The sequence below is a fragment of the Ambystoma mexicanum genome, chromosome 5q (genome assembly GCF_040938575.1).
Source record: "Ambystoma mexicanum isolate Mex_15411 chromosome 5q, UKY_AmexF1_1, whole genome shotgun sequence".
NCBI lineage: Eukaryota > Metazoa > Chordata > Amphibia > Caudata > Ambystomatidae > Ambystoma > Ambystoma mexicanum.
The window spans coordinates 1,368,221,502-1,368,242,297 of NC_090933.1; the positions used below are offsets into that span (position 1 = coordinate 1,368,221,502).

Genomic DNA, 20,796 nt, shown 5'->3' on the forward strand with positions numbered 1-20,796 from the left:
TGCCCAACTCGTGCATGAGGCCCAATGAAGGGGTTCCAACATATAAGGCTAGGATTTTTGGACCTCCAGCAGAGTCAACCACTGGAACTAAGAATCCAAAGCAGAAGACGAGAGGAGATGCCAGCAGTACCTTCCATGACCGCTGAAGCACTGGTGTGCTGACCCTGTTTTCATTGCGACAGTGAAGCTCCGCCAAGGATAACTTCCTCCCTTGGGCTGGTGGGACCAACAAGCCTCAAGAACTTCATCATTTTGGGCCACCTGCTGATGTCCTGCAACTTTACTGGGGTGTAGAAACCCAATACCCGGGGTACATAGACTATTTGCGAGTGTAAATGCCACTGAAACTTTGCAGGCATCCGTGTGGACCTCCAAAGTTAGGAATTCTTTACCAGAATTCCACTCACAAGAGTTCAGGACAGAGCTATCAAAGTAAATCCAACCAGCAATATTTTTTTCTTCTTTATGCTAAGAAAAGGGCACCAAAACCACAAAGAAGTGCGAAAGTAAGCTGAATCCTCTGATGCCCACCCCTTCCCTCGAGTGATATCAGAGAAGCCCACCAAAGGTCCTCCCTTTCATCACCACGACCAGGGAGCGGGAATCAGGGTCTTCATTGTTGCATCCAGAATAAGAGCAGCTGCCTTTTCATCTTCACTCTTCAGGTACTGTGGGGATTGGGGTGCAGTTGCTTCAGGCCATTTTCGTTGCTCCCTTGCTTGGGAAGTGCTGATTTCTTCAATTGAGACTTGACCTCATATCCTCAAGGAAGGCTTCTTTGGTGCCACTGTGTGTTTCTATAAGAACCCTGAACTGGTTCCTTAACTCTACTCTGAAGACTGCCATCAGCACTGGTGCTTTCTATTTGACTCTGGACTCAATGGCTCCCAAGAAGGCCATCTTCTTGTTCCTACTGGCTTTGGCATTGCTTGGTCCTCCCCAGCTTGCACTGTAAACTCCTTTCTTGTTAGGGAACGGACAGCTTCGGTCCTTCTGGGAGAGTGTTACATTGCTACTGACCAGTATAACTTATGTTCTGTCTAACCTTACCTTTCCCTTACACTGAATATTGCAGAGTTGATACAAATAAGTGGTATTACTTACCTTAACTGAAGTTACTCCTTGTGCTGGATATGCAAAGTACCTGAACAGTTTACTGACCTGCTTTCCTAAACTATTTCCATGTTTAATCTGAATGTTATTAGCAGTTAATTAATTAATTAATAATTAGTATTTTTATATAGCGCTACGAACCCTCAGGCATCTGAGCGCTGCTTATTACCCACGGTGTGTGGTGCTCATTTATCGGCCTTGGAAGGATGAAAGGCTGAGTTTGGCCCTGCCGGGATTCAAACCTGCGTGGGCAGGCTCTGCACGGTTGTCAGACCGAGCGCTCTACTCGCTGTGCTATCTGACCAGCATGTAAACTCATTTGTTAGAATTGCGTGTGTGCCTTGTGTATAGTTAAAATAAATTAATGTTGCTATAACTTCAAGTAAGTGTTTCCTTGAATATATGTATGTGTTGATTTCTTTGTACTCCTGTGCTCTTTGCAGCTCAGCTGCGAGCACGTCTTCACCCACGCCATCTGGATCAGCTGTTTTGTTCTCATTTGAAACAACCGTGTGTTCCATGGAAATCCCCGCCGCGTGTGCCGTCCTGAGAAGCCCTAAAATAGATGCTGTTGCCATGGAAGCATCCACAACAACAACTGGTGACGTGCATTTCACCTCCGCAGGCTCAGGTTGCCATTCGTCATGTCTGCCTGCCCTCCGCTCCCCTCCTGCTTTAAATTGAGGGGGAGCGGACCGAGAGGTGAAGCCGACAAGAGAAGGCCAGGAGAAAAGGCCTACTGTGCTCTTTGCAACTCTTCGCTGCTCGTCTGCCGTTTGCCCCAAATCTATGTCGCATCCCGAAGGTAAGAAGCATAACTACTGCAAGCTCCTCTCAAACCCATGCTCTGCCACGAGGGGCTTCAGATTACGCGCCGGCACTCGGCAAGCCACCGTCAGCTCACAGCCCCTCCCCACGAGCACCCGCAATGCCTGGCTATGCTCACGCTCAATACCACCCTCTCTACTTGCTAACAAGGCCAGACTCTTCCGCCCTACTTCAAAGCCTACAGCCACTACAATCACAGCCAATATAGCGGCCAACAAAGTACTTTACCCCACCTACAATTGTACTGCCTCCATATTAAATGTGATTCCACATATGTCTACCACCACTGAAAATGAGCCCCCAGTGTAAAATCAGTGATGTGCAATTCTTCTACCCCCATTTTGAATGCCACTGTGCCAAATTCTATTCCACATGTGTCTACCATCACTGAAAATGAGCCCCCAGTGCAAAATCAGTGATGTGCAATTCTTCTACCCCCAATTTGAATGCCACTGTGCCAAATGCTATTCCACATGTGTCTACCAACACTTAAAATGAGCCCCCAGTGTAAAATCTGTGATGTGCAACTCCTCCAACTCCCACAGCGCAACCAGGTCCACCACCTCAACCACTCTCTTCATGAACCCCCCAACCATTACTGAACCCCATCTTAAATGTGGCATGATTAACGCTAGGTCCATCAATGCCCACGCTCTAGACATCCACGACGTCCTAACTACCCATGACCTCGATTTTCTCATGATCTCAGAAACCTGGCTACATGAGGCCTCTGACCCTGCGCTCTCCCTCGCACTACCCCCTGGCTATTCCATCACTTGACAAGATCACCTCTCTAAAGATGGGGGTGTAGCAATTATTGCCAGAGACTGCCTCTCTATCAGAAAGGTAGAGAAATCCTTGCATAACAACAGCGACTACCTCCAAGTCAAAATAAACCTCTCTCCCCATGGTGCCATTACTGTGCACACTGTCTACTGCCCTCCAGGCCCAAAAGGAGACTTTCAAGCCTCTCTCATCCACCTCCTCTCTGACAACCTCAAAAAACAGTTTAAAGCCATTCTCCTTGGGGACGTCAACTTAGGTCTCATGGATAGTAAGGACACAGAAGCCAAATCCCTTGACTCAGCCCTCAAGGCTCTAGGCTACAAGAACACCATCTTTAGCCCAACTCACACCCAAGGCAGAACTCTTGACTGGATCACGCAGCATAACTGCCCTCTCATCATCACTGGAAACACTCCCACCCCATGGTCTGACCACCATATCATCACCTTTAGCATCCTCACCACTAGCTCCTCCTCCACCCCTTCACCCCAAACCCTGCCACCCTGCCTCGCTAGAAGCTTCCGCCAGCTCACAAAGGAAAGGCTACTGCCCTTTCTCCAAGGCCTAGCCTTCAGACCACCTTTCTCCACAGACCCAGGAACTCTCGCAACAGCCTATGATGTTGCCATCAAAGCAGCTATCAACTCCATTGCCCCACTTAAACCCCGGAAATCCAAACCCACCACCCTCTCCAACTCCTGGTTCACCCCGGACCTCCTCACACTCCACAACGAATAAAAGGCTGCACTTAAACAGTGGCAAACGTCTCACTCTGACAAAGATAAGATGATCTTTAAAGCCCACTCCACTAAATACAAAAAGGCAATCACCCAAGCAAAGACCAAATCTTTTGGATCCAGAATTTCAGAAGCCCAATCTAGTGCAAAAAAAATCTTCAGCATCTTCAGGGAGCTAGAGACACCCACTCTCGCCCACAACAATTTCACCAAAGACAAAGCCTGGTGTGATGAAATACAAACGGCCATGCAAACCAAATTGAGCCTTCTCAAAAACAAAATACTAGCTACTAAACAAGCCCTACCTAATAAGCACATCCCTGTCCCAACACCAGGCCCGAACCCCCCCCACCTTTTTCCTTCAAATCCATTCAAGAAAAAGACACCATCAATATAATAAGGAACATCAAACCCTCTGATGCTTGCCCAGCCTCCATTATCAAAGACTGCACTGAAGCACTAGCTCCCTTCCTGACAGCCATTGTAAATGCCTCCTTTGCCACAGGGAAAGACCCCCTCCTCCCTCAAAGAAGCTTGGGTCCGCCCTCTCTTAAAAAACCAACTCTCGATCCCACCTCCCCCAACAACTATAGACCTATCAGCACTGTCCCATTCCTCCTCAAACTACTGGACAAAGCAGCCTACCTGCTGGTTCAACACTTCATTGAAGAGAAAAAAACTCATGGGACTCCGCCAATCTGGTTTCCGCCCCAAACACGGGACTGAAACGGCCCTACTTTACCTTAAAAACCAGAAGGACGATGCCAGAGACATGGGCAAACCAGCACTTTTCTTACTTCTTGACCTATCTGCGGCCTTCGACCTCATAGATCATGACGTCCTATGCCACCACCTCTCCTCCTTGCCAAATTCTCCCCGGACACCACAGCATGGATCACCTCCTTCTTACAAGACAGAACCATGCAAGTATTCTCTGACTTAGCCTCCACCTCACAAACCATCATACTCTGTGGTGTGCCCCAAGGCTCCTGCCTCTCCCCCACCCTCTACAACATCTTCACAGGACCCCTCTTCCTTATCCTCCATGCTATGGGCATCTCCTACACCAAATACGCCGACGACACCCAGATCCTCCTCACCCTCACTGGTAACTTTGACACTGACTCCTTGATCCTCAACAACCTTTACAATATCATCCAAGCCTGGATGGCAGACAATGGACTATGCCTCAACTCTGACAAGACTGAACTCTTCCTGATAGGTTCTCCCGACACGCTAAAAAATCTAGACTCACAATTCAGTCACTTCACCATCGACACCATCAAAATACCTGTCTAAGAATCAGTCAAAACTCTTGGAGTCTACCTAGATTCCAGCCTATCCATGTATAGACAAGTCAACGCAATAGCCTCCGCAGCTGCATATCATGCCAAACTAATCAACGCGGTCAGGCCCTTTCTCTCCAAAGAGAACTGCAGAAACATAGCCAGAGCCATCACTGGCTCCAGGCTAGACTATTGCAATGTACTCTTTCTAGGAACCTCCAATAAAAACCTAGAGAGGCTACAAGTCATACAGAATAGTGCTCTCCTGGCAGCCCAAGGCATTGCTAAAAGAGAACACATCTCAGAGGCCAGAAAACTAGCCCACTGGCTCCCAATAAAGGAAAGGATTGTCTTCAAGGCTCTGACACTGACCCACAAGTGCATTCACCTTACTGCTTCTGCTTACCTCTCACAAAGGAATCCACCCCATCTCCTCTACAAGGCCAACCAGATCACTGTATACCAACATGCTCTCTGTGCCACTGGTAAAAAGAGCCAGAGCGGGCAGATCCAGCTTCCCATATTTCCATATGCCCTACCTCCCACAATCTGAGGTGAGGCCGCCCCCATTGCCTTCCGCAAAGCACTGAAAACCATCCTCTTCACATAAAGTCCTTCGCATCAGCATGAATACGTAACATATGACCCACTGCATAAGCTGGAATGCAATGACCAAGTGCAATATCTGTAACAACAGTATTATGTTTTGTAGTATTCATGATGTGTCAACGACTGCTAGCATTCCTGTACCTTTGGAACTAAGCTCTTGCAAGTAACAGCACCTCAATGCCCCTGGGCTGTTTGCGCACTATATAAATAAATAAATAAATAAATAAATATCAAGTGTGTGTCCTGCAGAGTGAGTTGGGTCAGAGGGGAGGATAGAGAGGAAGAGGCAATCGAAGAGGTCACGGAAGAGCAAAGATGCGGAACAGGGAGAATCCAGATGGATGTTGAGGTCACCAAGGAGGAGGAGTTGAGTGGTTGGTTCTACGTTATTTCATCGACTGCTTTTTCATCGTGGGACTTTTCATCGGCAACTTTTTCATCGCCAAAAACTCTTTTTTTTGGGGGGGTTTCGCCCCAAACCCCCCCTAATTTAATAATCATGCCCCAACCCCTATAAAACCCCCCCAAAAAAATCTTTAAAAAAAGATGAGTTTTGGCGATGAAAAAGTTGGCGATGAAAAGTCCCACGATGAAAAAGCACTTGACGAAATGAGTGTATACCAAGTGGTTGAGGCCAGGAGGGAAGAGGAGAGGTCTGCCCACTTGGAGAGAAAAGAGGTAATTTGACCAGGGGGCCTGAAGAGAGTATCAACAGTGACAGAGTGGCTAGGAGAGAGAGAGAGCCTGCAGACAAGGTATTCGAAAGAAGAATAAGTCTGAGTGGGGATGACAGAGGCAGGAATACACTAAGGGAAGATCAGGGCTACACCTCTTCCAGGCCGGTTGGAGCAGGGGGCGGAGAGGATCTTATAGCCATCAGGGAGGAGAGTGTCAAAACTCGTGACAGAGATGGCCGTGAACCAAGTCTTGGTAAGACCAAGGAAATCAAGGTCAAGTTCTTCGAGGAGGTGACAGATGTCAGAGGAGTGTTTGACAGCCGAGCAGGAGTTGAGAGTTGCAAGATGAAGAAGGTTGCCAGCCTTAAAAACCTTCCGGGTAGGGGTATAAATTAGAGGTACGCCCTGCGGAGGTGTGGAGTATACTTTAGATAGGGCAGAGGCGGAAAGTAAGAAGGGCAGGGTAGCCAAGGAAGTAGAGTAGGGGACAGCTGGAAATGAGAGGAAGTTGATGAGGCGAGGGAACCGTCTATCAAAGAGGAGGAGATTAGCCTGGGGGCCTTGTACCATGACAGTGCCATTAAGGTAGACATTAATGATGACTCTAGAGGAGCCAAAGAAATCCATGAGGACTTCCCAGCGGGTGCCACCATTAATGATGGGAGAGGAGGAGACAGGACAGAATAGGTATCAGTGATTGGGAGACCTGGGTTGGAAGCCAAGATATCCTTTTTAAATGTCTTCTTACCAGACCTAGTGAGAAGGGAAGGATAGTTAATAGAGAAGCAGTTAGAGTAGATAGGAGAAATAGATAACGCTATGAGTAAGTAATGAGATGAGGCAATAGGAGAAATATGCATGAAAAGCGGTAAGGAACAGTTACTGGGCTAGCAGGTTACAATTGATGGCCACATTTCAATTTCAAAAGACACCCAAACATGACTTTCAAAAACACACCCAAATTTCAATTACAAAACACACCCGGATTTCAAAGCTAAGGCAACATAGGTGATAGAAATGGGGTATGAGTTAGAGGCAGGTGCTGAGACGAGGGCATTTGAGAGCATACACGGAGACCATTTGGAGCAAGCAGAGGGAAGAGTGATGGGAAAAAGTAAGGGTAGGCAGAAGGAGGGAAACTAACCCATGGGGAGGGAAGTAAAAGAGTCTTGGTAGTCGGAATCATGGCTGAGTGAACTGGCAGCACCAGGGAGGGTCAGGATGTGATGGTAGCTTCATGTAGCGGAGAGGGAAGCTGACAGGGGCCTTAGAAGAGGGCCTTTGATGATGGGCCGTCTAAAGCCTGCCGCTCCCTCATTGGTTCTGAAATGAAGCTAATCAGCCAATCCCGAGGCAGGATGGAGGAAGGCAGAAGGCAAGTACTGCCTCAGTTAGAGAATAGGCTAGGATGGCCTTGATGGAAAAACCGCATGGTAGCAGCACTTCAGGCAAAGGATACACCAACAACAGGCTCCCAGGTGCCAAGGTAGCTGAACACAAGCAAAAAACAGTCCAGTACATAGGTGAATGACATTGCCTAGCACTATAATCCCATACTACTGACCCCACACCCCCTCCCCAACTATTCCCAAACCCTGTCACCAACTATCCCCATACCCCCTCTCCAACAATCCCCACACCCCTCCCCAACTATCCCCACAACCCCTCACCAACTATCACCATACCTTCTCCCCAACTATCCCCACACCCCTTCCCCAACTATCCCCACACACCATCCCCAACTATCCCCACACCCCCTCCCAAACTATCCGCACAACCCCTTGCCAACTATCACCACACCCCCTCCCCAACTATCCCCACAACCCCTCACCAACTATCACCACACACCATCCCCAACTATTCCCACACACCCTCCCCAACTATCCCCACACCCCTCACCAACTACTCCCTACCCACATGCATATGAACATTGGCCCCTTTAGTCGGATGGGGCTGCCCCTCTGGTGGGAGATTGAGCCACTGAACGACGCACAGGGCTGCTTTGCATGGAGCTTGTTGGTGTTGTACTCGAGGGTGGGACCAGTGTAGTGGTGATGTGGCATTGGTTCGCAATTGTGTGGGCCAACAGGTTGATGGACTCCACCAATGAGGACCTGGTGCCATTGCCCTCCCTCACACACCTTGCCAGGTGGTACATGCCCTCTGTGGCTCTGCCCAGCCTAGTGCAGTGTTCCGAGATGTGTCCTGCATGGTCTGGCGTACGAGTTGGGCTTCAGTAAGGTACAGCTGCACAGATGTGTGCATTGCTTTCTGCCTTTCCTCCATCCTGGTGAAAAACCCTCAATGTCACGTATGTGACGGAGTCGAGGTAGTGACATGGGTGGTGGTCTCCGAGGGTCTGTGGGACTAAAAACAGCATCATACCCATCACTATGGTTTGTATTGTATTGTATTTTATTTGTATAGCGTACCAAGCATTTCTTAGGATGCTAAATAATTATTTTGTGTTAGATTTAGCTTTAGAGATACGATCATTGTAAGAGTCACTGTTAGCTAGGAAAATTGCTGTTTTGTAGCTGGACGCAGCTATTTGGAAAACTCTTTGTTGGCTGCTGAGGGGAGGCTTTTCCAGGAGGCTTCTGCAGCTCTTTTGTTCTTACGTAGGGTTCTGAGGTGTGGAGTGAACCAGGTGTTTAAATGTGAGTGTGGTTTGACTTTCCTCATTTTTAATGGAGCGATCATGTTTATGGCATTCAGAATGGTGGTATTTTATGAGTCTACTAGGGATGTAGGGTTGTTGTTCATGATGGTAAGGTTGGTGAGAGGCTCAAGGTATGGGAGTAGTATTTCAGCAGTTATAATGAGAGTATTTCTTGAGAGAGTGGGGGGTGCCATGGGTATGTCTGCCTTGAAGGGGTTGTCCGCCTTTAATGAGAAGAGAATTGTGTGATGATTGGTGGTTGGACAAGATGTTAATGTTACAGCTGATGTCAGTGATTCAATCCAGTAGTCTATGTAACAAGTTGTGTGACATGTTGGGCTGGATTGTGATACGGATGTGATTCACTTGTGAATGATGCCTATGGCTGTTGCTGCATTGATAGTGAATCAGCATGATGGCACATGGTGTGTGTGACAGCTGTGGCACATGTCATTGATGTGTGCATCTTGTCATGATGTGGCTTTGGGCATGTGGTGACACAGCGGTGACAACAGCAGTTGGCCATTGCCTGGGTGATTTGTGACTGTGTGCAAGCAGATCTTACTTGTGTGGTGAATACAGGGTAGATGTGGGGGTTTGTCATTGGTGATTGTTTTCGGGTTGCAGGCAAGTACTTTGTGCAGTGTGCTACAAGGTTGTCAGTGGTTGGTATGGCAGCAGGGATCAGGTTCCACTAACTTGACACGTTTCTCTTAACATTTACATTGGTGCTACAAGTTGTGTGATGTGACTTTGGCCTTACGTACACTCACCGGCATCATCGGATGTCACGTCTCCCAAAATCCGTATCGCCAACTCACTCAATCGCCTACATGTGCAGGAAGGAGCTGCATGTCTCCTCCCACACCTGAAGTTTGATAGGGCATGGTTCTCCCACTCCTGTGCCCAGGCCCTGGCTGTGCTCTGCAGCAAGGAGGTTGAAGAAACGAAGACATAGGTCGTCCCACCTCTTCTTACAGTCTCGCACAGTCCGGGGTGTTGTCCCCACTGCCGAAACTTTACGTGCAACCTCCACCCATATGGCCTTCTTGCCTATTTGCACGTTGCGCCACAGATCTGTGCAAAAGACTTCATCAGAGTGCTCTACCTGCTGAGTTCCGGTTCCTCGGCTTGCAGCGACGGATTACTGGTTGCCTTGCAGACATGTCCCTTGGTGTTTGTGGTTCCTCAGATTTGGACTCACACTCCTGTGCACTGAGGATTGAAATGGATTGTGTTTTAGTAATGGCTGTCAGCAAATTTCTGGTTCCGGTGCAATGACGTTATTTCCGGTTTTGGTAATACCGACGCCGGTAATTACAGTCTCCTTGAGAGCCATAGTCAGCGTCAGCGAGGATGCCAGTATACAAGGTTTTGGGCCAGTTAGCGGCATGCCTGTGCACCATTTCTGGCATGCCAGAATGCACGTTCACACTGACTCCGAATCTACCGCAGATTCCGGCAGCAGTGCTACACGGACACGGTAGCACCAGCGTGCCGTTATTTTTGCATTTATACCAGCAAACTCATAATGAGGCCCATAGACTCAGAAGACTTACTTAACTGTCCCGTTAAACCCTTGATCTCAGCCTATATTATTTAATAAATCTGTACAAATTGGGCTAGCTGCAGGGGTGGGAGGCTGCCACCCTGTTCCATCTGAAACTCTGGGATATGTTCCATTGAATCCATATGCAGACATTAAGTAAGTTCCACACCACCCCCCCACTCCCTCCTTGTCGATCAGTAGAGTGCTTCTGCCACTTTTAACTTGGGAACATTGCAGTTTAACAAGCATGAAGTTATGACCATTTTAAAGGAGTTATCTGCAAAAGTTAATTTCCTAGAGAGCTTTAAAATGGTTATAAGAATTAAGACCCAAGGTTGGAGGATATACAAGTTAGATGCAGAGAAAATCTCTTGCTAGAAGCTGTGGAGAGGTTAAACACTATCCTTCTGGGCATGATTAGACACACTAATAAGATGGGCCCTCATGGTCAAGTGTGTAGAGGGAAAGACAGTTTTGGGCTTTTGTTACAATCTCCTCTTGGTCCCTTACCGTGTGAAGTAGAGTTGGTCTTGAAAGACTCAGTCCACTCCCTTTCCTCTTTGCCACAAGTCGACTTAAAGTCTGGTAGTAATATTGAAGCAGAGCCTAGTAATCTTAGGACCAAAGATATGCAGGCTCTTAGAGCCAAAAAGAAAACAACACATTTTAAGAATATTCCTTAACACTGTATCAAGGGGTCTTGAAAATTCTTAGAGGGTTTGAACATCTCCTCACCCCAAGCAATGAGTGCCAACAACTAGTCGATAATGAAAACATCAGGCTTGATGTGGGAAATAAGGGTATGGTAGTTGTAGACAGTGAGCCTTGCAATCCGGGTCTTGTGGCCAAACCTGCAAAAGCTCGAAAATAAACATAAACATCTTACTTTGGTACAGGATAACCCGGCTGTCTCAGCTGTTTCCCAACCTAGGACGGAGTTGGATGACTCCCTGGATCTTAGTTTGCTTACAATCCATTTGGATGGTTCAGAGCTATACAAGGAAACGGTGTGATCTCACCCAAGCCGCACTTAGAGCCCACACATATACTTTTACTAGAGCGAGGAAAACCACTTATTCAGTGTCTCTCAAAACTGTTGTGCCTGGGGACTCATGTTTGCACCCCACGACACCCACTTTTATACCCTTAGTGAACATGGTACCGGGAAATGAAAAGCTTTGATTGTCAGAAGAGACAACTGCTCATACTGCTCGTACTGAGAACTGAGAACAGTACTGACGAGCGTCGGTGCGGCTTGGCGATCACGTACCCCGTCGCTGGGTTTCTTCCTGTAATGGTGTTGGTGGTGGAGGAATTGGAACACTGTAGCGGGTGTAGCCGCTGAGGAGACGAGGAGAAGTGCGGCGTTCACCTAATTGAGCTGACGATAAGGAAGCGAGGGACGGCGCTTCCTCTGCGGGGGCTGACAGTAGAAGGTGAGGAGCGGCGGTAGTGCCGGGCGGCGCTGTGCTCCACGTTCCGTGGTTTGGAACTCCACCTCCTCCTCGGGGCATTCAGGTATTCAGTGTCTCAAGTGGTGCTGGGCTGGGGTGAGCCCTTACGCTTTGTGTTTGGGGCTACACTTTTCCTAGGACATCTAGTGTTCCATAGACTACCCACACCGGCTACCGTAAGTGCAGCACTACGGTGAAGAAGGCATAGCACCATAACTCACTGGAAGGAGCAGGAGCGGCCCACTTGGAACGCATTATTGCGTGTGGACAAGAGGGGACAGAGTGCAGTGCATAATATACTGGGTTGCGACAGGGTTGTCTTCACACAAAAGATCCTTGTCCTGATAAGCCCACACAAGCCCACCCATTTTTATATACTCACTCTTACTCTGCCGTGTAACGCTTGTGAAAGCCATTTGTGCTACTTGACTGCCGTGCCTGGGTGATTGGGGACATTGCCTTTGATCCCGGTGTTATGCACAAGGTGCAACTTGCAACAGCGGCAATCGCTTGTCTGCCACACCTGGGAGACTGCGGGCACTGCCCTTGATTCCGGTGCAAGGCATAAGGTGCACTTGCATTAGTGACAAGCAATTTAATTGTCAAATTGCAAAAGCAACACAGCGGAAAAAGTGAATAGACTCCAACTGCTACTACTGCCTGGCCTCACTTTAGCCTCAATAAATATAAATACAAATACAATTACAATCTAACTGCTTGTAAGACTTTTTTTTAACAATCTAGCCCCTCCAATAGCAGACACTTTATACTGGATCTAGAGAGACCACCATATTGAGAGGTGCCCAAGACCTACAATGCTTACAGTTAAGAAGTGTTCTGCAACAAGATATAACCTCGGCAATCAGAGGGACAGCACTCCGATAGCTAGCACTAACAGTGATAAGGGAACCAAAACAGCATCCATGGAAAAAGGTGTAATTACTGACTTTTTTCCGCTCCCTTGCACCTCAAATACAACAACCTTACCACCACCCGAGGAGAAAGAGACCGGCAGTCGTAGTATGAACAACACCAATGATGGATTAGGGGAAAGTGCAATTGACAATAATACATTATTGGAACTCTGCTTATGTATGCAGAGATCCATGACCCCCTTATTAGGAAGCAATTCTGGCAATCAGATCATTGGCTATCAACAGCCGGCTCTTGACTCACAACGAGAAATATACAATAGACTGTCTGCCTCCCCCCAACCTGGATGTGCATTTGGAGTAGTCATCCGAACCAGACAGCAGTGGAGACCAAGGGGAAAGCCGCACGACTCTGGTGGATCTGCAATCCTCGATTGCATCTCTACAATTTGCAATAAATATTCTGTTAAAGATGTGTGGGAGAATATTGGAAGTCACCCTTGCCTTACTGGCAGGAAACACAGTTAACAATAATAGCAATTTGGAGCCTGGTGCAGAAGGAAGGGAACATCACTCTCCCTGAATGCCCGGAAATAGCTGACCTGGAATCAAACACCACAATTCGGAGGTCTATTTTTCACGAAAATAGTGACGAATGGCCAGAAGAGAGATCGCAAGGAAAAAGTGCCATACTGTGACCATAACATTACCTGACGCAGCAGAGCCTGAGGAGGAAATATCCAGACCCACTGAAGGGAGTACCCCCAAAAAGGGACTGAGAGAAACGAAACAGAATGCGGCGCGTGCCCGCAAACACACCACAGGCAAGGAGGGCAAGCTGACTAACTGGCTCATCCTCGATAAGAGTAACACCTCATACCCAGTTGATGAGGTGGATTTGGAGCCATCGCGTTGTCTAAGCGAGCAGGATGCAAACTCAGTTCCGAATATTACAAACACTGATCCAATTTCACCACCCCAGTTAGACGTCGTACTTGTACCGTCACCAGCACCATCACCGGAGGACAAAGGTAATACTATACTGTCCCACTGTGGAAGGACTTGAATTATCAAGAATTTGTACCAAAATAGCCACCATGATTGGATCAGTAGATCAGCTTTGATGACCAGATTACACTTTATCCCACAGCTGAGAGTACTGAGATTTGAGGATTTTTAATTTGTCGAACCACTGAAAGTGATGAACTCTAACACATCGGCAATACACTGCAAATTTTTAGCAACAGCAATTTTGATATGCAACTTTAAAACCAGCCTGTGGGAAGTGGACATTGAAGTGGACGCTGTTCCGAATATGGTTGACCCCAAATGGCCGTTACAATCGCCGAGCACCAAAACTGAAGAAACTATGATACCGCAGCTACCTAAAGACAACTCTGTACAAATGACAGACATACAGAATGTCCTCAAATGGCTTGCTGAGTCTCTCCCTGAATTCACTCTAAGACAATGAGATCTAAGTCTGGTCTCATGGAACTGTCGGGGTTTTAGCCACCTATTATCTGTGGGTGGCTCTATCCCTCTGTTAGCAGGTCATACCTGCATTTGCCTCCAGGAGACGTGGCTTACCTCTCGGGCCCTTTAAAATAGATATACTATCCAACAGGAATTAGCTAAAAAGGGGCTGAGGGGAAGACCATATGGGGGTCTACTCATTGGGATTTTACATCCATTAAAGTCTACTCGCATCCACTCCAAAATGGATGTGTTTGTGCTAGCGGTTGAGTTAGAACTCCCCGGTAAAGACACAGAAGACAAAATGCTATTGATTAGTCTCTACAATCCACCAGGATCCTCCCACAGAGACCTTATTCAGGAAGCCTGTCACGATCTGTTGATTGATTGGATGATAGATCCAGAAAATGACCTTGTAACAATTGTTGGTGATTTTAACTGTCATTTAATGGGTGACACGGGTAGAAGTAATAATCCCTTGCTGAAGAATATTGGTAAGATGTGGCACTTAAGTGCGAATCCAGAGGGATTACTATGGCTTAACTTTCTTAAATCATGGGATTTCGAAATCATAAATGGCAGAACCAGCAGCGATTATCTGGGGCATCCCACATGGAGTAATGCAAAATCCAGAAGCACACTTGATTACATCTTTGTAAGCCCCTCAATGGCCACTTGGGTCACTGATACGTGTGTCAATAACAACGATTGGAGTGATCATGCCATACCCACATTTGCATTCAATTTATTGATACAGTATGTTCGGACCAGACCTACTGGTGAATTGAGGACGAATCACGCTTCCTCAAAAGTATGCTGGTCCATCAAAAATATCAAGAAAACAATAGAAGCCACGATAGACAAGACAAGCATGGGGCACGATGAGCTTCTTGCAATGTCCAGAAGCGAGATTGAAGAATGGATAACATCCTTCTCATATAGGTATGCTACTGTTAAAATAAATATGTTAGCCGCAGAAGTTAAGTCGTCTAATGTCTTAGACATAGAAATCAGAGACGCCAAAAGAATATTAAGAGTAGAGCTCAAGAAGCTTTACAAAGACTGCATCACATGGAATAGCTACCACATCTCAACTAGGAAGTACAAGAATGCTTTTAGATCATGGCTCAGGTGGAAGCGCTATGCAGCCAAATTACTCAAATGGCAAAAGACAGTCCAAATACTATGCACAGAGAACTCCCAGTCTATATGGGGACTGCTGGGTAAGGCAAGGGGTGATACTAGTAGTTACCTCACTAACTCTATTGGTGCAGGCCAGTGGGAGGAATTCCTTGAGAATCCGCAATTACTTTGCCCCTGGACAGACCCAAAAGATGGTAAATTTGGGTTGATCCTCTCCCCCTTTTTAGGTGACAGTTGAGTCGCTAACTGCCAGGATAAAAAAGCTCAAATCATCGAGAGCACCTGGGCCTAATGGCCTGGCAAATGTTATATTAAAAATTTATCCGGAATACTGGGCAGAAGTTCTGAAGATATTATTTGATAAGATTCTTAATGATGGGTGCATTCCGGAATCATGGCAGCTAGCAATTCTGGTCCCGATTTATAAGAGGGGAGATCGGGCAGATCCATCTAACTATCGGCTACTGTCCATGTTGGATTGGCAAATTATTTGCGACTTACATACAAGCATGGGTGGACAGAGAGATCGATTCCAATGTGGCTTCAGGGGTGGATACTCCACAGTACATACCTTGGTGGTAATGGACATACTTCGAAATAAGGCCAGATCAACTGGCAATCCACCACTATATGCATTATTTGTTGATTTCAAGGCGGCCTTTGACATAGTTCCGAGAGAACTTTTGTGGTCTAAACTTGAGATTTTGGGCTGCCCCAAAGGGATACTCTACTACCTCAGATTACTACATTATAACACCTCAGTTTCTCTGAGGATAGACTCCAGGGGAACATGACTAGTAAGATTCAATAAACCTGTGGCATAAAACAAGGCTGTGTTACGGCACCACTATTATATAACCTGTTTGTCCACTACATACCGAAAGCACTAACCGCAGAACAAATTGTCCCCCTAAAATAGCCACTGCCCACTGTCCGGTCCTAGCGTACGCTGACGACTAAATCATCATGGACCACACAATCAGTGGACTTCACAGCTCAGCAGAGGCTTTATGGACTTATGCTCAAAGAAATGGCCTCTCAATCAATCTGGACAAAACCCACATGGTGGCTTTCACCAGTAAGAAGATAGCATGAGTGAGCATTACAATTCACGAGTCTGCAATCCAATACACACCCTACTATAGATACCTGGGCATTGAGATAGAGACCAAGGGACAATATACCTTGTGTAAGCAAGCTCAATTCACTCGAGCGGCCCAAATCACTGCCTTGATATACCACTTTTCTACCTCTATAGGTAGACTATCTGGGCTGCACGCCAACTATATCTGCAGGTATTAGCACATATGATTACCTATGGCCTAGAAGCCTAGAAGCCTTACAGTTAATGGACCTGGGCCGAATACTTGGACTCCTGACATGCATACCCATGTCCATTCTTAGACTGGAACTGGGTCTCATCTCGTGGAAATCTCAGGTACTCAGAAATAGGGCAGAATTGTACTTAAAAATAACGTTGAATGCAGACAACCCCTTGCTTATTGCTATGCACAGTGAAATTAACAAGTCTTCCACATTTCCATTTATGAAAAAACGCATGGATTGCTACCTGGACAAGATTGGCTGGACCAACAGGTTGTATGGGGACATAGCCATCTCACTGCGGGCCCTATCTAAGAAGTCTGAACTAGATGACTGGATTGATAATTTTGCACATTTGGAAGATCTGAAATGCTACATATTTGTCCCATACATGAGATATACCTTTAAGAAACCACTACCATACTTGTCTCTTTGCCCTTCACTTTGTCTGAGACGATTCATCCTATTGCTGAGGATTGACCAGCTGCCGGTATTGGCTACCAGTGGGATTATGAACAATCTTGCTATATCAGAACGCTCCTGCCGGCTCTGTACAAATAAATCTGAGACTGAATCTGTCCTGCCATGTTAAAAACCTACTCAACCTTCTATTGTGATTTTGTCTATAGTGTGGATCATATAAGTAGCAATGACTCCTGGCTAAGGGCGGTCACCTCAATTGGCATGAAACTTCATATTGCAATGTATGACGTATGGTTGATTGTAGAGAGCCTGCTAGGTATAGCTATATGGGTGCTTTAGTGCTCCAGTGTATCGGTGCGTGTGATAAACATACAGTAGAAAGAGCACCCGTTTAGTGTGCAATTTTGGCTCTGTCAATACTAGGCTGATCAGATATGTGAAGGGTTAATTCTAATCACCAGGCTGAATGGAATGATTGACAGTTCTATTGTACAGTCAGAAGCTGTCTTTCAATTCCGGGTGCATTATTCTGATAACAACTGTTTTTTTTTTCCTGCTTGTCGTTGCTAGGAGACAGAAGTGGAGGAAATCCTGAACGACAGTTATGAGTGGGCTTACTAATATACTTAAAAGGAAGTAGATTGCTAAAGTTATATAAAAATAGAAGTCAACAAGTTGCGCCGTTGCGCTCACAGGAAGTTCTTGGTTTTGGAGTTAGATCGTGCGTTATAATCGCTATACGAGTAGACATTCAATATTGTTAGTTTCCTGTTTCTGAGAGACGCGCTGTCAGTTTCATCTGAAGGAGAGAAGCGTTTGATTCGGCGCTGCTCCCTGCGGGGCCGTGTGCACCTCGTCAGCTGTTCAGACGAGGAGAACGACTTCAGCGCAACTGACGAAACGCTGAAGCCAGTGCAGCTGTATGTCGTAAGCTGAGAGTGAGGGCGGAGTTCAGGCAGCGCTGCTGGTGAGCCGCGACAACAGCTGAGCCGACAAATCTACAATGAAACCATATGCACCGGGAAGGTACATGAAAGTCTAAGGCCAGTTGAACAGGCAATGTAACAGTTTACAAAAGAGACATTGTTTCTTACGAACTCAATACAGGCAAACGGTTATCGTCAAGAGTGGGAAGTAATGAATGATACCGTTAGGAACGTTCGCTTCGCCTGAACTGTAGAAAGAGCTCAAGGGGTGATCAATTATTATCCCAGCAGGCTGCGTAACAGGGGATTTGAAAACAAATAATATTGCGTATAGAAAGACAAGGAAGAAGAGAAATCCAAAGACTGTTAACAGACTGAAAAGAACCATTAAGAGACTAGAGAGATGATGGGTAATAGCTGCAGAGATGTGGGTTACCCTGAGGAGTATACATAAGGAAAAGAACTAAGCAAGAGGAGTGAAAGAGACTTTGTTAACAGACTGATGCAAATTGAAATATACTCAGAGGGAAAGTAAAGGAGAGAATAAACAGACAGTGAGAAAGGTTACAGAGACTTACCGGAACTTGTTCCAAGACTCTGGCATAAACAGAAGCTCCAGTCCAAGAAGATTGAAGAGATGGAACGTATCCTTTTTCCTAAGAGAAATGAAACAAACGTTACTGAAAATAAAAGTTGTTACTGAAACAAAATAACACCTACTATCTGTCTCCGAATGTTTATTTGTTATCCTACGGAGGAAGCCTTTACAGTGTGATAAAGCATTATCTATGAATTGATAAGTGTTTACACTAGCTATTTGTCTTTTAGAAATCTTAGAATGTGAAACTGTCATGAAAAGGAATTGAATATAGGTAAACAAAGATTAATGCCTGAGTACTGTTTATATATCCTGTAGATTTGAATTTTCTTCGTTTCTAGTACAACCAAAATCCTCCTTTACTTTTCATTTTTGTTCCTTTTTAATTCTTATTTTTAATGTATTTTATATGATTAATCAAGTTGTAATAGTACTTACTTTTTGTAATTTGTATTGATTTATGAAATGTGAAAATCTTATGTTAAGCTATAACACATTAATAAGTAAATAAATAAATAAATAAAAGAAAAGATGTACCCCATGTATCTTACACTGGAAGAAAAAATAATGGCTCTCAAAATGACCTCACTCAAAAGCTCCCCTGGGATCATCTTTGACATTAAAGTCACCCTTAAGATTATCGAGGAGCACAGATACGGGGGGTTGGAGGTACGGTGGCCTCTGTCTCTCATAAAGTGAATTCGGTATGGGCAGATAATTTGTTTGGTCTTTATCTTGAAAGTAAATTTAAGGTAAACAAGCTATTTCTCCTCAATAGACAATATATTTTAGCATTATTTAAGGCAATACCGAAGTTATCTATTATTTTGTGGACAGACCTCTCCTGTGTTGAATTCTTTGACAATCATAGACTTGACAGGGGAAAGTTAGGATTTTCATCTAAATTCATTATAGATATTGTTTTGACAGAAGCTTCTGTTTTTATCCAGATGGGGTGTAGATATGTGAAGATTTAAATTGTGCGGGGCAGGGAAGTTCCATGGGAAGTTCATCATCCAAATTCCCGTTTGTTCCACGTGACCCTTTGTTAATTAATGTTAAAACAGGAACAAATGAGGAGGCACCTCATATAGTTACTTTAAAACCAGGAACGACAATTCCTAGATCTGTTATTTATGACTGGTCGCATATACCCGCATATACCCACCTAGTTGACCAGGCCAGTGTGGGCTCCCTTCTCCTGTTATATTTGCTGGCAGCGTTCAACACTGTTGATAATTCCACTCTGATCACTTGGTTGTTGAACACTGGTCTGGGGGCCAAGTTCTGAGCTGCTTCTCTGCCTTCCTGGCTGTTAGGTCCCAGTTTGTCCCCATTCCTTCTTTCTGCTCTAAATCCATTCCTTTGCTTTGCAGAGTCCCTCAGGGATCCGCTCTGTCACCAATTTTGTTCAATATTTACATGTGTCTTCCCCTTCTTATTTTGTCACACGGCTACCGCTACTACTCTTACACTGATGATGCGCAGGTCCTGGTTCGCCTGGATCTCTCTCGTCCTGACACTGCCTCCCGGCTGAGAAGCTGTCTCAAGGATCTAGGCACCTAGGTATTTTCCACCAGGGGGCGCCAAGCATCGGATGCCTGATCCGATGTCTCCCTTCATCAGGCTGAATCTCACCTCATGAAAGCAGTATTTCCTACAATTTCTACCTCTACACTACATTTCCTTGCTTCCTAATTACCTTGTTCTTCACTGGACTGCCTTTCCCAACAAAAATTCAACTCTTTTCTACCCGTCTGCCTCCCTCAACTCTTCTCCTGCCTTGTGGGTGAAAACAGGGTGACCTCGAGTTTCTTCCTGGCGACTGCTCCCTCTATCAGCTAGCTTCAGGGTTGCTCCTGTGACTCCCTCCAGCTACTCAGTCACTCAGAGAACAGCGCAGACTAAGAAGCTCAGAGGGCATCCTGGCGCTAGTTCCACCAAAGGCAAACGGAATGGGAGAAAGGCCCAGGGTGAAATCCCAGGCCGGTAAGCAACCTGCACTCACCGGCATCGACGCTGCCCTGACACGGGCCACGTCCACCTGCCTCCACCTTCAACAGCTCCTCTGCCCCTAGCCGCCACTGCCCCGCAGCTCCTGTTGTCCGTTCCACCTACTATTGCCTACTTCATCCTCTGCCTCTGCATCCTCGGCACTTGCAGCCCCAGTGGCCCGCTCCATACAACGCTGCCTGCGGCTGTTATCACCTGGCTGCCTCGGCTCCTGTAGCTCCTTCTGTCCGCTCCATCAACTACGGACTAAGGCCCTCATTACGACCCTGGCGGAAAGTGACTGACCGGACCGCCACAGCGTAAATAGCGTTTCCGCCATTG

The 20,796-nt window shown here is 46.3% G+C and overlaps 1 protein-coding gene across 1 annotated transcript in view; it reads left to right on the plus strand.

Annotated features, from left to right (window-relative positions):
- The first annotated feature begins 1,833 nt into the window (after nucleotides 1-1,833).
- Nucleotides 1,834-20,796, plus strand: part of LOC138498156 (CD5 antigen-like) — a 507,597-nt gene continuing 488,634 nt past the window's right edge. Inside the window, exon 1 of the mRNA XM_069622035.1 lies at nucleotides 1,834-1,918. The gene's annotated coding sequence lies outside the window, so the exon portion shown is untranslated. The remainder of the gene's footprint in view (nucleotides 1,919-20,796) is intronic.